The sequence below is a fragment of the Alligator sinensis genome, unplaced genomic scaffold (assembly GCF_000455745.1).
Source record: "Alligator sinensis unplaced genomic scaffold, ASM45574v1 scaffold471_2, whole genome shotgun sequence".
In the NCBI taxonomy this organism is placed as follows: Eukaryota; Metazoa; Chordata; order Crocodylia; family Alligatoridae; genus Alligator; species Alligator sinensis.
In genome coordinates this window covers 1064081-1079316 of record NW_005842143.1, presented here as the reverse complement: position 1 = coordinate 1079316, position 15236 = coordinate 1064081, and positions in this window count along the sequence as shown.

Sequence of the window (15236 nt, the reverse complement as noted above, 5' to 3'; positions counted from 1 at the left end):
ATACAGCCTATAGCCCTTGATGTTTACCACCCAATCATGCGTAGGATCCCACCAAGTTTCAGTGAACCCCACTATGTCTGGGTTTGTGTTAGTTAGCAGGAGGGCAAGTTCCTCCTACTTATTCCCCATACCAAGATCATTAGTGTAGAGGCATTTAAGGCCTCCTGAGGGTGTATGCACCACTCCCCTAATCCTAGGACTATCTGGACCCCTGTCTCTTACCTGGGTACTTCTTGTGCTCGTTGCCTGTCTTGGCTGGGCTGTTCTTGTGGGTGTCTCTTGGTTCGGTGTTCCGTGGATCCCTCCGTCATCATCCTCCCCTTCCCCCAATGAACCTAGTTTAAAGCCCGCCAGAAGAGATCAGCCAATCTGAAAGAGAACACACGCTAACCTTTGGAGGAGAAGTGAAGCCCATCCCACCCGAGCATATCTCTTGTTCTGAAGTATGGGTCATGGTCCAAAAAGCCAAAGCCCGCCTTGAGACACCATTTCCGAAGCCTCAAGTTCACCTTCCTGATGCAGGTCTCATGGCGTCGTCCACATCTGCTCGCTGGGAGGACAGATGAGAAGATTACCCATGCCACTGTCTCCTTCAGCTTGTCCCCCAGAGCTTTGTACTCCTTCATCAGGTGATCTGGGCTGCTCCTGGCTGCATCATTAGTGCCCACAAGGATTAGGAACATGGGATAGTAATCAGTGGGCCGAATAAGGGCCGGAATCATCTGTGTCACATCCTGAATCTGAGCTCCAAGCAGACAGGAGACCTCACGTGTCATGGGATCCTGGTGACATATGGGACCCTCTGTTCCTCTCAGGATGGATTCACCTATGACAAGCACCTGGTGTCTCTTCTGGGTCAACTGGCCTCCTTCAGCCTGTTCTGTGTGTGGAGTGGCATCCTTTCCAGAGGTTTCCTCCTCTCGTCTTCCTCCAATGTCGCCAGGGCCTCATACCTGTTCCCCAGCTGGACTGGGGGAGCTGGTACTACACCACTGCGAGCAACCCTGGCTCTGGAGGGAACCTTCTGCCATTCCGCAGATCCTGTTGGGTCTGCCGTAATGGTCAGGAAGTCTCATGAAGGGCTTTCATGTGAGATTTGTGCCACTTCCGGCTTCTACTCCAGTTGAAAATGCTGCAAGAGCATCTGCTGGTGTTGAATCACAGTCATTCTGGTGCATGCCCTAGATTGGCAGTTGATAACCTTTTAAGGCTGTAAGCCAGATTGACCCTGTTCAGGTCAGAAGTGAGCAGGGGAAGGGTGGGCGCTATGACCCAAGTAGACCAGAAATGGGTAGATCAGAAAGAACAGTAAGGTTGTGAGGATTACATGTAAAGGTGGTTGGTAACAAATTTGAAACTGATCTAGTCACCTGGCAGGAAGCAAATCCTTTTGGAGAAGCATTAGCTAGTGTTTGTACACACAGTGGTATAGAAATAAAACATTCTCAGATGTCACAGTGCATTTGAGTTGTATGCCAAAACTACACAGTCACTATATTCGTGTAGAGAAAGCAAAATCGGTATAATCTTACCACTGTCTTTTTCAATCAACAAGAAGTAGGTCAAATCACAGTTAAGACTGACACTGTGTCCTAATCTCTGCTAATTGCTGTCAGGTAATAATTCAGTGCATATATTGTAGCAAATTTCTCAAGGAAACAGGGATAAGGCCACTCAATGGACAAGGCATATCTTCAAGGCTTTAAACTGTCCTAAAATCTTTAGGGGCTCACAGACTATGGAAGGATGAGCAGATAGGTTAGGAGAGGGGAACAAAAGCAGCTGTCTGCTACAGATGTCAGCGAGGTCTCTCTGAAAGCTATAGCCAGGTTAAGGATTCTGCAGGACCCCAAATCCTATCAATATCTTCATATTTATCTATTTGTATAACAGAGGAACTTGGAGCCCCAGTCAGGGACCAGTACCCCAGGTACTGTACAAATACAGAGCAAAGTTACTGTCACTGGCCATAGAGTTTACAATCTAGGCATAAGGCAGGTGGAGACAACCAGTGTGGGCACACAAGGAGTCCCTAGGGTAGTAGTGATCAGGATGACAGGCAGGGGTTGCAGCAAACCAAACACCTAAACATAGTTGAGCCACTCTAATTAAAGCACCTACAGTGTCTTGTGTATCAGTGTCCCTGTGCTTCAAAATGTCAGTGGGGGTGTTTTAACTAAAGTTTGTTGAATGGCCTTTAATTAAAGCACCCCCATTACCATTTTGAAACATGGGGATGCTGATACACAAGCTGCAGGGGCATGCTAATTAGCATGCTCCAGCAGACTCAGTTCATTGAGTCTGTTCCAACACGCTATAATTACAGCGCATCAGAGTAGCATCCCCACAAAGCTACAGGCACCCAAAAGCAATAAAGAAATTAAGTGAAAGGGCAGGTTATTTTCTTGTCCTTTCATCAACCTTTGAACAGGGATGAGGATGAGGTGGGCTTGCCTTCTATCACTGGTCAAATCACCCCTGAGATCTGCCATCATGGAGCACTAGAAAGCCACCACATTGTTCAGCCTGAAGCTATCCTGCACTGACAATTCAGCAGACCAGGTCTCCACTACAAGCCTTTACCTGTATTGCTATGTCACTGGTGTGGGGGGGAAAAATATTAGGGCTGTGCAAAATTTTGCTGGCCGTTTCATTTCAACGCTGTTACAACTCATTTTGAGGTTGAAAGAGCAAAATCAAAGTGAAAGAAAGGCCATCGAAATTCCTCGAAACAAAACGAGGCTAGTCGAAACGTTTTGAAAGTCAAAATATTTTGACCATAGTGCTAGATCACACTGGGGATGGGAGTCAGTCCAGCTGAGTTGACTTCCCATCCCCGTGCTAGATCGCGCCAGGTGCGGGAGTCAGCCCAGCTGGGCTGCCTCTGCATCCCCTGCACTACATCACACTGGGGATGGGAGTCAGCCCCGGTGTGATCTAGCGCTGGGGATGGAGAGTCAACCCAGCTGGGCTGACTTCCCGCCCGCAGCGAAACATCGAAACAGCATTGAAACAGCCTTTCTGTTTCAACAGAACGGAACGGAACAGCCATTTCGAATTGAAATGAAATTCGCAATGGAACACTGTTCCGTCGAACCGTTGAAACTCAAGGCAAAACGGAACGGTGCCATTTTGCACAGCCCTAAAAAATATCACCCTTCTAACTGACATAGCTCTGCTGGCAAACCCACCCCTGGAGATAATTATTTCTGTCAACAAGGCCTTTTCTCAGGATTGCTTTTGTCACCTGAGGTCAGAACACTACTAACAAATAAAGTGCTTCACTAGCACCACTAAAATCAGCACCAACTTACCCCAGCTGAGGGTATGGCTCAGTAACTTTAACTGTCTAAGAAGAAGGAAGATAAGCAACAACAATATATTATGCTCAAGGATTAGGTCTTCCTTGACAGGTTAATTCCACCCATTGGAAAGATCTTGGGTAGTCTCTGGGGGCATCTACAAGAGACTCTAACTGCACAGTAGCCAAATAACACTGTGCAGTACTAAGAGTGCTAATATGCTACTGCACAGTATTATTAGGCTATTGCGCAGTAGCGTCACTTAAAAGATTTTCACTAGAATTATTGCTACTGCTCTCCTTTCTTCCTTTTGTCAGGATCATAAACTTGATCATCTCATGGTCACTGCTGCCCACTGCAGTCCCTCATGTACCTCTGGGGATCAGGCGAGGCAAGGGGAGCAGGGGAAAAATGCAGATCAGACAGGGGATAAGTGTGTTCCAGACTCTGGGGCTGACCCATGCCCAATCCCAATGCTTATCTGAGCTTCAGGGTCTGAGAGGGACAAGACATGCCACATGTATCATTTAAAGTGTGAAGCAAACCAGACAGAAAAACGTTCTACCTTCACATGAAACATCTTTGTGGCCCGTTTGCTACATTATCATGCCATAAATTGACTTTAATGTGGCATGTTACAGTTTAAGGTGTTAATCACATCATAAGTGAGTCATAAATGTAATGTCTGCCAGGAGCCTCAGAAGGAGGTATGGCCTGGTGTTATAGGTACAGCAAATGGGAGCTGGGTTTGAGCAGATGGATGATAATGTGTAGGAAAGAAGATTATGCTGTGTGAAGCAATGGGAGAATGAGGAGGAGTTAAACTTAGATGTCTGCTTTTCCAGTTATAGCTAACCTTCCTGTATTCTTTAGGAGTCATCAGTGCAGAGCTCTGCCACTGCATTCACAAATTCCTCAAGAGGAAGTGTTTGACTCAGCGCCTTCTGGAGTGACCAAGGCGAAACTATCCTTTGCATGCAAGGTCACCCTTGGCCTCATGTAATTATAAATGTGTCCCAATAAGTACTTCTGTTTCCACAGGTTATTGTATTCACCAACATTGCTGAGACTAGCATTACCATCAATGTTGTTGTCTATGTTATAGTTTTGTGCAAGTAGGTTCCATGTTCAGCTCTTTGTTTTAATATAACATATGTGGAGTACAAAGTACATTTTGTGAACATGCAATACTGCCTGAGAGATATATATAGCATAGGCTTTCATGAGCCCAAACTCCTCAGAGTGCAACGTTCTGCAAAACCGGATGGTTTTGAAGAACAGCAGAAAAGGCTACAATCCATGCTCCTTCCAAAGCACACTGAGGAGGTAAAGGGAAATGGAGAGAGGCCCAAGTGCCTGACTTTTTCTTATAGCACTGATTCTCAGCCAGGGTGCCAGGGCATCCTGAAGTGCCATAAGATCCTTTGACAGCTGCTGGAGGTGTGAGGAGACAAGCACATAACAGCACACTAAGGTTCCCTCTGCCTGGCCCTCCCTCACTCCCATGGCCTGCCCCTCTGCAAGGAGGTGAGCACTGTAATGAACAAAATAGGTTTAAAAATGGGTGCTGTCCAATGCACAAAAGTTATGGAAGGGTCCCTCAAGTCTAATAAAGGGTGCCTTGAATCTAAAAAAAAGTTGAGAACCACTGCCTTATAGGGACTACTGGGAAAAAAGAAGTGGCAGGGCAAAAGAGAGAGAGCTGGAAGGGATGAGAGCAGAACTGAGAGACTTGAGGAGAAAATTGCCAATGTCATATCCAACCAAATGATGGGTGCCCCCTCCACACCCACTTCAAAGTACCATAGAAAGCAATTGCTCATATTGCAGTGCTAATCACAGCATTGTGCACAAGGAAGAGCTGGAGTTGGGCAAACCCCTCCTTTGTATGTTTCCCAGGACATTCATTGAATAAGTGACAGGACCAATTGCAAAGCACTTGCCATATTGTCAGCACTACCAGAAAAAGAACAAACATCAGCTTTTGCCCAGCCCTGAGCAAACAATGCAAAATAATTAAACCCTCATTTCTAAATTTTCCTGCCAAGTTAAATGATTGGATGACTAGTATTCAGCCAAGCCACAAACCAATCCAGCCAGCACTGAACGGAGGAACATTTTGACATGATGAGAACTCCCAGGCTCTGAAGACCCTTTAGGAGCTTGATCAAAATGCACATAGATAGGTGTTCAAAAGGTGAATTCAGTAAGTCCCCTACCCCATTACTGAAAGAGAAAGGCAGCCAGGGAACAGCTAGCCAGCTCCAGCCTCTTGGACAAACTGATGGGGGCAGAGGGCCCTTGATTAAAAATGGCCCCCCACCACAGATGCAGCCAGTGATTGACAGGCCTAGGCCAGAAGTAGTGGGTCAGATGTCCCAGAGGGAGCTCTATACGCCCAAGGCCTGAGCCAGAAGGGGCAGTTTGGCCTTACAGATTGAAGGAAGTGGGGGTCCAGGGAGGAGATGTGCCAAGCTGCTCAAGGAGGAAGGACTCTAAACTTCAGGGCGGGGCTGGAAGGAAGCCCCTCCACAACCAAACAGCAGCAGCAAAGTGTTTTCAGCCTGTATGGTAGCACTGCCACAATGCAGGATTAACCCTGGGTGTGGAGCCTTTTTGGGGGGAGCAAATGCTCATGTTTTTCTTTCCATTCATGTATAAATACCAGAGGGTTGGGTTGTGGCTGTAGGGGCAGTGGAGGCCACTGAGAAGGATGCCAAGAGCACCTCAGATTGTAGATGCTTAGAAGAGGAGGGAGCACAGCTGCTGGCTGATGGATTGTAGTGCCAGCCAGCAAAGACTGGGGCACAGTCCCAGGGCCAACAAGGGGCAAGACCAAGAGCCAAGGGGGCCCCAGAGCCCACAAAGGGCAAGCTACACTGAATCACAGTTGTGTGCAGTAGTGCTGGGACAGGAAAGCAAAGGTGTGGTTTTTAGTTAAGATTACAGAGATCTTAGATGGGCAAGGAGTAATCTGCCAACCTAACACTTGACTTGGACAACAAAATTAACATGTCTGGAGGCTGTGTGGATTAGTAGATAGAGCAGGGGGTGGCTCTAAGGGGGCCTGCATTCTCCTCCCAGCTCTGCTGGATGACTTTGAGCAAGTCACTTCATCTCCCTGTAGCTCAGTTTCCCCTTACCCCCTTTGCCATACGCTTTGAGCTACCGATGAGCAGCTCAAGGGTTGAGGGCTAACTACTATTATTCCCTTGCAGAAAGCACCATGCAGTAGCACGGGCACTACCATCCAAGTGCTGCATCAACCAAGTCCTGCTTGACCTGGAGAGGTAACCTAACCAGCACTTGGCTAGAGCAGCTCCTGGCCAATGTACCAGTCAGGACTCTGAAGGCAATTAAAACCTGTAAAATCCAGTATAGGCAACCCCCGCTTAACGCTGTTTTGCTTAGTGCTATTTCACTATAACACTTGTTTTACATTGATACTTGATTCCACTTACCACTCAGTGAGTTTCATTATATCGCTCACATTAATTCTTACAGGAAAATTAGTTTCGCTTAATGCTATTCTGCTTAACGCTCGGTTGTTCGGAAACCAATTAGGAGTGCTAAGCGGGGATTGCCTGTACTGTGAAAACAGCCACTTCATACACAGTTAATTACAACCAAAAAAACTTAAGGGCAAACCAAGAGCCAGTTCTTGGTTAATGAATGACCCCTAGTCTGTGACTTGTATGAAGAAGGCTCCATGGAGCATGGTTTGCAGTTTCAGGTGGGATGCCAGTCATGCTTGTGATGCTGGCCTATTTCCAAAAGCAATCATAAACGATGTGTCTGTCTGCCTCACCACAAGGAGAATCCCCATTCAGTTCCCTCAATGCCTCTGTGGCTCACTGCCTGATATAGCTCCGATGTAATTCGCACTCTGTTAAATTAGTAACTGATTACTAGCAGTTAAAACCTGGGATAGTGCAAGTTCATTTCAAAGTGACTTCACTGGGGGCAGCATTTCACCCCAGGTGCTTAAAATTATACTGGTTTGCCAGCGGCATCACAGAAAGCTATAGAAGTCCTAGGGAGTTTGACCTGCAGTCTGCAGAGCTAACCCAGTGCCCTCAGTTCCCAACCTCTCTTCACCTCCTTCCTTTCTGTAAGGAGTCTCTGTCTTCTTCCAAAGGAGGGCAGGTCCTATTGGTGAGACAGTATCGGTGATACTCTGACATCACCTATGATTATATGCTCTCTTGCATGGGAGCAAGGACCCAACCACTGTGAATCTTGGTTTGGACCCTCTCCCGTTGATCTTCCCCTCTCTGATACAGTCTCAGCTCAGACACATTCTCTCTTGATTGTTATTGAGACCTGTACCTCTCCCCCCAGCCCCATTGTACTGGATACTACATATACAGACTAAGAGACAGTTCAAAGCAGGGACAATGTACAATCTACACAGACAAGATAGGAAGAATTATCTCCATTTTACAATAGGGGAGCTGAAACACAAAGAGATGAAATGACTTGAAGGTCACACAGCAAGTCTGGGGCAGAGCTGGGAATTGAACTTGGTCTCTTGGAGCACTGACAGATGTGGAAAAACAAAAGAAAGACAGCTCTTTACAGGAAGAGGCATCATGTTTGTTTGACCCAGCTCTCCAGGCATCTCAACAGCTCACTTGCTTCGGCAGGGCTTTTCAGTGCTTTTATCTAATAGCTGATTAAATCAGCTATTAGATAAAAGCACCCAAAAGTACTGCTGAAGCACATGAGCTATACAGATGCTGGGCAAGACAGGTCAAACTGATACGATGCCTCTTCTGGACACGTGCTGCACTCAGCATGGGGGCACCAAGCTGAAAGTAAAGTGCCAGGGTTTTTTCCCCCATGTCTGTAAGCAGCCTTGAGTACCAGCCTTAGTCCCATAGCCATCACACCTACCATTACTGTCCTTTGTCAGGCAGATAATTGTTCTCTGTAGGGGTGGGACAGCTCTTTCCTAGTTGATCTAATCTGATAGATGTGTTACTGGCCATACTCATTTGAAGTCATGGTGTACTGTTCAACTGCTCCTCAGCAGTTCTTTGGGAAAGCCCACACAGCCCTGTGCACACTACAGATACATGGGTTTAAGATCAGTCACAACAAAGCTGATCCCAGTGTGGGGCTAGCCTTCTGGCAAGGCTCAGCATGCCTATACAATTTCAAACTCATATTACATTGGTTGCTTAAAGCCATGGATGGCCAATCTGCAGCACATGCCACAAGTAGCATGGGCAACCTCTTGTGTGTGGCACATGGCAGATCAGGGAGCAGAAAGCCGATCAGGCAGGGAACAGGGATCAGAGTGGCACTCAGGGAGGATGCAGGGATTAATTTGTGGAATGCCTGCCAAAAAGGTTGGAGTCTGCTGCTTTAGACCATGTGAAGGCCCTTAATGCTATGTCAAAGCTTGCTATGGACAGGATCTAATAGGTCCTGATTTCTACAGTGTGGGATATGCAGGGCAATTTATCAGAACAAAAGAGCATGCCTCTGCCAAGGAGCTTACAGCTGGTGGCTCCAATCCTTCAAATGCTTATACCCCTCATTAACACTGCTCAGGGGAGAACTCCCACTAATTTCCATGGGACTATTCACATGAGTAAAGAAAGTGTAAGAGTGATGTTGTAGCCATGATGGTCCAGAAAGCATGCAAGAGGCAAGGATTTCTTAGAATGCTATCTTTCATTGGACCAACTATGTAGTTGGGATAGTTAGACAAGCTTTCAAATGCAAGGCATTCTTCATCATGTGAGACCTGACAAAGAATGTCTTGCATTCAAAAGCTTGTCTAACTTTGTCCCGACAACATAGTTGGTCCAGTAAAAGGTAACACCCTAATAAATCCTTGTGTTTTGCATTAAATAAAGGAGGTACATAACTAGCTGCAGGATCAGGGCCTATTTAGATAGGACAACCAGAAGATAGGGACATCGGCAGCACAAGAAATGACATCAGTAAAGGATCCTAAAAAGTGTTCAGTTGCATACACCATCTTCATGGTTCCCATTTAATTGTATAAGAATATTAAATTGCATTTGGATGATAAAAAAAGGAAGTTGGATGTTGAAATAAAAACTTATGCCAAAAGGAAATGGACTCGCCTGTACTTTTTTTAGGAGGAAAGTACAGATTTAGCTTGCTATAATTCATAGAATTTGTGCTTCAAAAGTGTCCAGGCAATTACCTGTTACTTATTCACAAAAACCTTGTGAGACCTGAAAGCTGCATAATTTTTATCAAGAGTGATTATTTGTCTTAAATTTCAGGTTGGTAATGTTGAATAATGCGTTTCCAATTTGTTACTTGCTATTCAAGAATTTTCTCATCCAATAAGAGAGCAGAAACAATTCAATGCATATTAGGTGACCAGCCACCAAATAGTAAAGAGCAGTCAATGTCAACAGATAACAAAGAACCTCTAGTCTGAATAATATTCATCCAAACTGCTTGGTGAATCATTCACACTAGCAAACACATTTGAAAAAAAACCAGGTCAATTCATGAAAACATTTGTCAGCTAAAAGGAGGCTGAATTATCATTTAGTCCTATCTGAAACAAATACTCCACATAAATTACTTTTAACAAAAGCTGACTGGAGACTCCAGATGACATGTTGTTTATAAAGGAGGTCATAAAATCTATATTAAGTATCTGGTCAGGGCTGTTCGCTCCTTCTCTTATCTGCAGTGTCTCCTACATCTGCCACTACATTAGTTTGATTTTTAAAAAGTCTGATTCTACATCTTGATAATACAGTTGTGAAAAATCTCCCTTCTTTGTTTTAACTAAGAGGGAAACTGCTTACAGAGCCTTTCCCAGAGCATTTGTGTAGAGAGTCTTTATTCCGAACTGTTATGGGATTTTAACAAAAAGCTACTTAATAAGAGACATTCGGAGTTACCACTTGACATTATGGACCATAATGAAAGCAGCGATTTTTGGCTCAGCTTCGATTTCTGAGACAAAGCCGTGTGACTGTTCTGGTTATCTTAATCAAAAGTCACGGGTTTCATTAAAGCACCAGTATGAAAAAAATGTGACCAGAGTTCTCAAGCAGAGGATTCAGATCCCATGCACTGGGAACTAGTTGAAAAAGAGTTGAAACGTTGCAATGTGTACATTTGATTATCTCTACCTTGTAAGAGGCGTTCTTGTCAGTGTGTCTTTTTGACACTCTCCTTAGCTGCTAGGCACATTTACAACCTGGTATAAATAAAAGCTGATTACAGTAGAGCTGGGGCCCTCAGCCAGCATGCACCACTCCGCCCCTCTTTTCCTTCCAGCCACATGACAGCAGACTATTCGTGTTGGGGGAGCTGATTTGGAGGGGAGTGCAGCAGGGGGAAGTGAAAACAGAGCTAGAAAATGAGATGTAGAACCCAAAGCAGGGAAGAGGAATCCAGGCAGGTCAAGAGAAACATCTCTTGCTTCCATTATTACCAATGAAACATTACAGTCCAGAGTTCGAGGTTCTTGTCACAGAACCCCAAGGAAACCTCCATCTCCTGGAAAGAGAAGACTAGCTCCAGCCTTCTTGCCCTTTGGGTATGTACGTTCATTAAACACTCACAGATATAAATGCCACAGCCCCTCTGCTCTGCTTTGTTGAGAAATGGCACCGTGTGGTTCCCTGTGGAGCCTAAATCCCTGGGCATAGCTTTGCCCCCAACACATACAGAAAAGGCCCAACTCACATCACTCCTTCCAGTTAGCTCTGCTTTGGGGTCATCAATGCAACCTCCTCCTGGAAACATCTGAGAGAAGAGGGTGCATGTTGTTCTCACCAGCCATAAAAGTCCTGGGCCCCACTGGCATATGGTCTAGGCATTCCTTAGTACCTTCGGGATCTCTCAGCCATGCAGACCTGCCTGTCCAGGTCTGAGAGGTGGTGTGGGGATGGGTACCTCAGTCTGTGCTGCTGTTTCATCCCCTGGTGAAGCCATTTCAGATGTGGTTGATGTTAAATGAAATACAATATTTTTCAGCAGGCAGGGCTCAGATCAGATGAGATCAGCCTGGTTTGGTTAACCCCTGGTTGTCTGGCAGAGTTCAGGTGATCAGTATTTTGTGACAGCTGGGCTAGAGCAGCGGGGTTTTTTATGCTGCTGACATCATGTTTCTGAGCTCCTTGTGTTGTAGGCCCTTGGATTCAGAGCAAGTCTTATATCTCTTTCACTTAGGCTCCCTCCCCCCAAACCCTGCCTTTGCATTTGTAATTAGGAAGGTCATCAGTGAACCTAAAAAAATCCCATTTTCATGGCTTGTGGAAGAAATACAATGAGGGAGGTCATTTGGATTCATGCCAACCTCACAGATGAACAGAAGAAAAGGGGACTACTACATATTTGGTGAAAACACTTGATTTCCTCAAAAAAAATATGCTCACTCCACCAGGTTTGTTTCCAACAATCAACACAGCAAAACTCTTTGGGCCTAAGTATAATGCATGTTTAAACCCTTATAGGCTGCTGGCAGGAAGAACCAATGTTGTATGAGGACATTAAAGTTGATTTGCTGAGAGAGGCCCACAAGTTCAAACTGCTCTACTGCAACTGAAAAAAGAGTTAGTATTTGGGTATTTGGTGCACCTCATTGCAGTATGACATTTTAAAAAGGAACAAGCAGAAAAGAAACATACATCAGCATTCACAATGCAGAAGTAGTATATACATGGAGAAATCTGTCCATGTGAGCAGTAATTGAACTGGCATAATTGTACATTAAAGGATTCTACAAAGCCATTGACACTTAGATCACTTTGTCATGGCAAAGGATCGAACTTCCCCTTTCTGAGGGGCAAGAGAAAGTTTCTCCTTATTCAGTTTCCCACTCCTCAGAGCTCTAGCTTGGCTTTATGAAGGGCAAGCCTCTGGCTTTGAGACCCTGGCTCTTCCCAGTCCCTGGCCTCTCTGATTATCTGTGTACCCCCACCTCTGGGAACCTATTCTTTTTGGGGAGTTCCCGTGAAGGAAGAAGGAGGTATTTTCTACTTTTAAAGAGGAGGGGTTAGAGTTTCTCTCCACTGGCACTGGCAGGACCTTATGGGCCAAAGTTGATTTGTTGCCTTTTGATGCCCAGGATGCCACGCAAGCCAAGAAGTTCTGCATATCTCTTAGCAGCACTCTTACATCTTGTTGCAGGACTGCATGTCTCTTATTTCTCCCTGTAGGCCTGGTAACCCTTTGGGACCTAGGAGCCCAACTGCAGGGCCAGGAAGAGGAATGGCTCTCTCTGCTTTACCCTTGTAGGGCTAGATGGGACAGTGACCCGAGGAGGGGTCACTACATGTTTGTTTGGTTTTGACTTGTTTCGGACCCAAAGAGGCGTAGTCACTTGCACGTTCTGTTTGGTGGTTAAAATCCAAGGAAGGGTATGGATGTTGTGATAAGTCATCTGTGCTGGCGGATTTTTATGGGCGGCATGAGTAATAGCAAAGGGAAGCCCAGGATGAACTGGCAGCTCAGATCCTGGGGCAAGAAATTCTGTCCTGGAAAGATAAGCAATGGCAATATATGGCCCAGAGTCAGAAGCTTATTGAAGCATTCAAGAGGACTTAAAAAGCAAAGGCAGGTATCCGTATCACAATCCCTTCAAGGCATTAAAAGAGTGATTGAAGGGTAGGCAGAAGAGTAACACCACAGTAGTCAAAGAAATTCAGGTGTGAAATGATACACCGATAGGCATGGTGGTTGAATCACCAACTCTAGTTGTGATTGCTAAGGCAGTAAAGCCGATAAAGCGTCATGAGCCTTCACCACCTAGAGCAGAGGTGAAGAGTAAGGTGAATGTGAGGAGTGAAAGTGCTGAGCATGTGCATGAACTGGGTCATGACAGGTGCAGCCCGGAGTGTGCGGTGCCAGCAGCAACTGACACAGAGGACTGTCTCAGGTCTGAAGCTGATGAGGTCTCACCCTTATGGGATATCAATACTGAAACTGTGATCTTGGACAGCCCAGAAGTGACAGAATCCAGTGGAGATCAAGATCCAGATAGTCCAGAGGTGATGGGATCTAGTGGAGATCCAGACAGCTCAGAGGCGGTGGCTTTCAACAGTGGCCTGGAGACTTTTCCACCAAAATTGCTGGGGGAAAGCACAGGAGAAGCATGTTCTTCAGCAGTGACAGAGAGCAGCCCTCCGGGACACACACACACATTCATTTGTGAATCACCTATTCCAGTTTGTGGATCTGCAAGCGGGATGACAAGGCCAGCTGGATCAGAAAGTCGGGAGTGGGTTGGCTCTGACTTTGTGGCTGTGATTTGTGGTCCCCAGACTGGATGGACATACATTTTGTTCAGGAGGAACAGCAGGGAGGAACCCTTGTTCTGATTCGTGCGAAGTCCAAGTGGTCCTGGACATGACCAAAAATTGCATCCAACTGGATGACTGTTAAACAATGGATCATCAGTTTGATTTGTTATAACCTATGTATATGAACATTTGTTGTTTGATTTGTTGTTTGCTGTATTAAGTTGCTGTACATATATATATATATATAGAGAGAGAGAGAGTTAAGGTTATTAATTGTTGAATGTAACATTATAATAAGGATCGATCTCTGTATGTCTGTGGATGAAAGTGGATATTACAGGTGTGAGTTGGTAAGTTTGTGTTTGGTTGTTGTGGGTTCTTTGGTAAAGTCGTTGTGTTTGATGGATAGAGGTGCAGGTCTCATGGATAGTGTTGCCTCAAAGATCAATGCCATGCCAGCGCTGCCACATCAGGTGAAAGAGCAGAGGAGCACTACAGCGTGGGACACTGCCACCCAATCAAAGGTGCTATGGACATTGTGTGTTTCACACACAACATCATCAAGGAGAGGAATGTAGAGCCAGATGGCAACATATCCCCTGGCTTTGGGTGGTTCATCTAGTCCTAGTGAACCTTTAACCTGATGACCCAATTGTGAATGGACTGCATGCTCAGTTGAAGCTGATCCTTTGATAAGAAGAGGTCTGAGGTGAATGTCACCTACCCAGCCAGGTACCGAGTACACAAGAGTGTGCTGTGCACAGAAAAGCATGAGTGCTCGGTGCATGAGCACCAGATTGGGTGTGTGAATGAGTGACAGGAGTCAGGCATGAATGGCCATAAAAGGAGGATTTGTGTCTTCTGTCCCCTGCAGACTGATTGAAGGTGGTGTATCTCCTACGGTGTGATTGGAAGTGTGCCTCTTGCCTGTGTGTATATGGGACTGAGCATGGCTGGAGGGCTGGGGCGGCCAAAGGCTAGTGCAATTGTACCACGTACGCAAGGTGTGTGAGTGGCAGGAGATTGGTAGCTGTGTGGGGTGGTGAGAGTGGGTGTGAGCTGAGGTGGCCAATTCTTTCTGTAGTCTGGGTGAGGGCAAGGGTCCCTGGGGACCAATATCCCTCACATGATCATTGGCACAGGTGAGGGCTCAGAGTGACCAATATCCAGTGTGTGTTTGTGTGGCAAAAGTGGAGAGTGACTCGTGCTATGTTGCTGGCAGACTGTCAGTGAGTAGGAGAGAGCCTGCCGCTCTCTAGCACCCCGGTGGGCACTCTTCTCTGTGTCGGGCATAGCATGGGTGACTGGTACCTCCCGAGTCTAGGGGAGAACCAGATCACTGACCGGGGGGGATGTCCCTCAGTGGCTGATTGCCGACCGGGGAGGGGGTCCCCAGCAGCCCATGCAGAGCCCGAAATCACCAGTAGCAAAACCAGAAGTGCACTTCCAGTTTCGTGGCTGGTATTTCCAGCCACTGGCATGCATCCCCTATGCATCGCAGTGGGTCATAGTCCGACCTTGCAGTGTTTCTTGTTGTTGTTAATAGGGGAGGGTTCTTGGGTTTTTTATTGTTGTGTATATTGTTGTTGCCTGTTGTTGTATAATATCTTTGTTGTTACTCCCTGTTTTGTTGTCTTTGGTTATTTTCTAATTAATTATTTTTAGCAGTGGGGTAGCACCA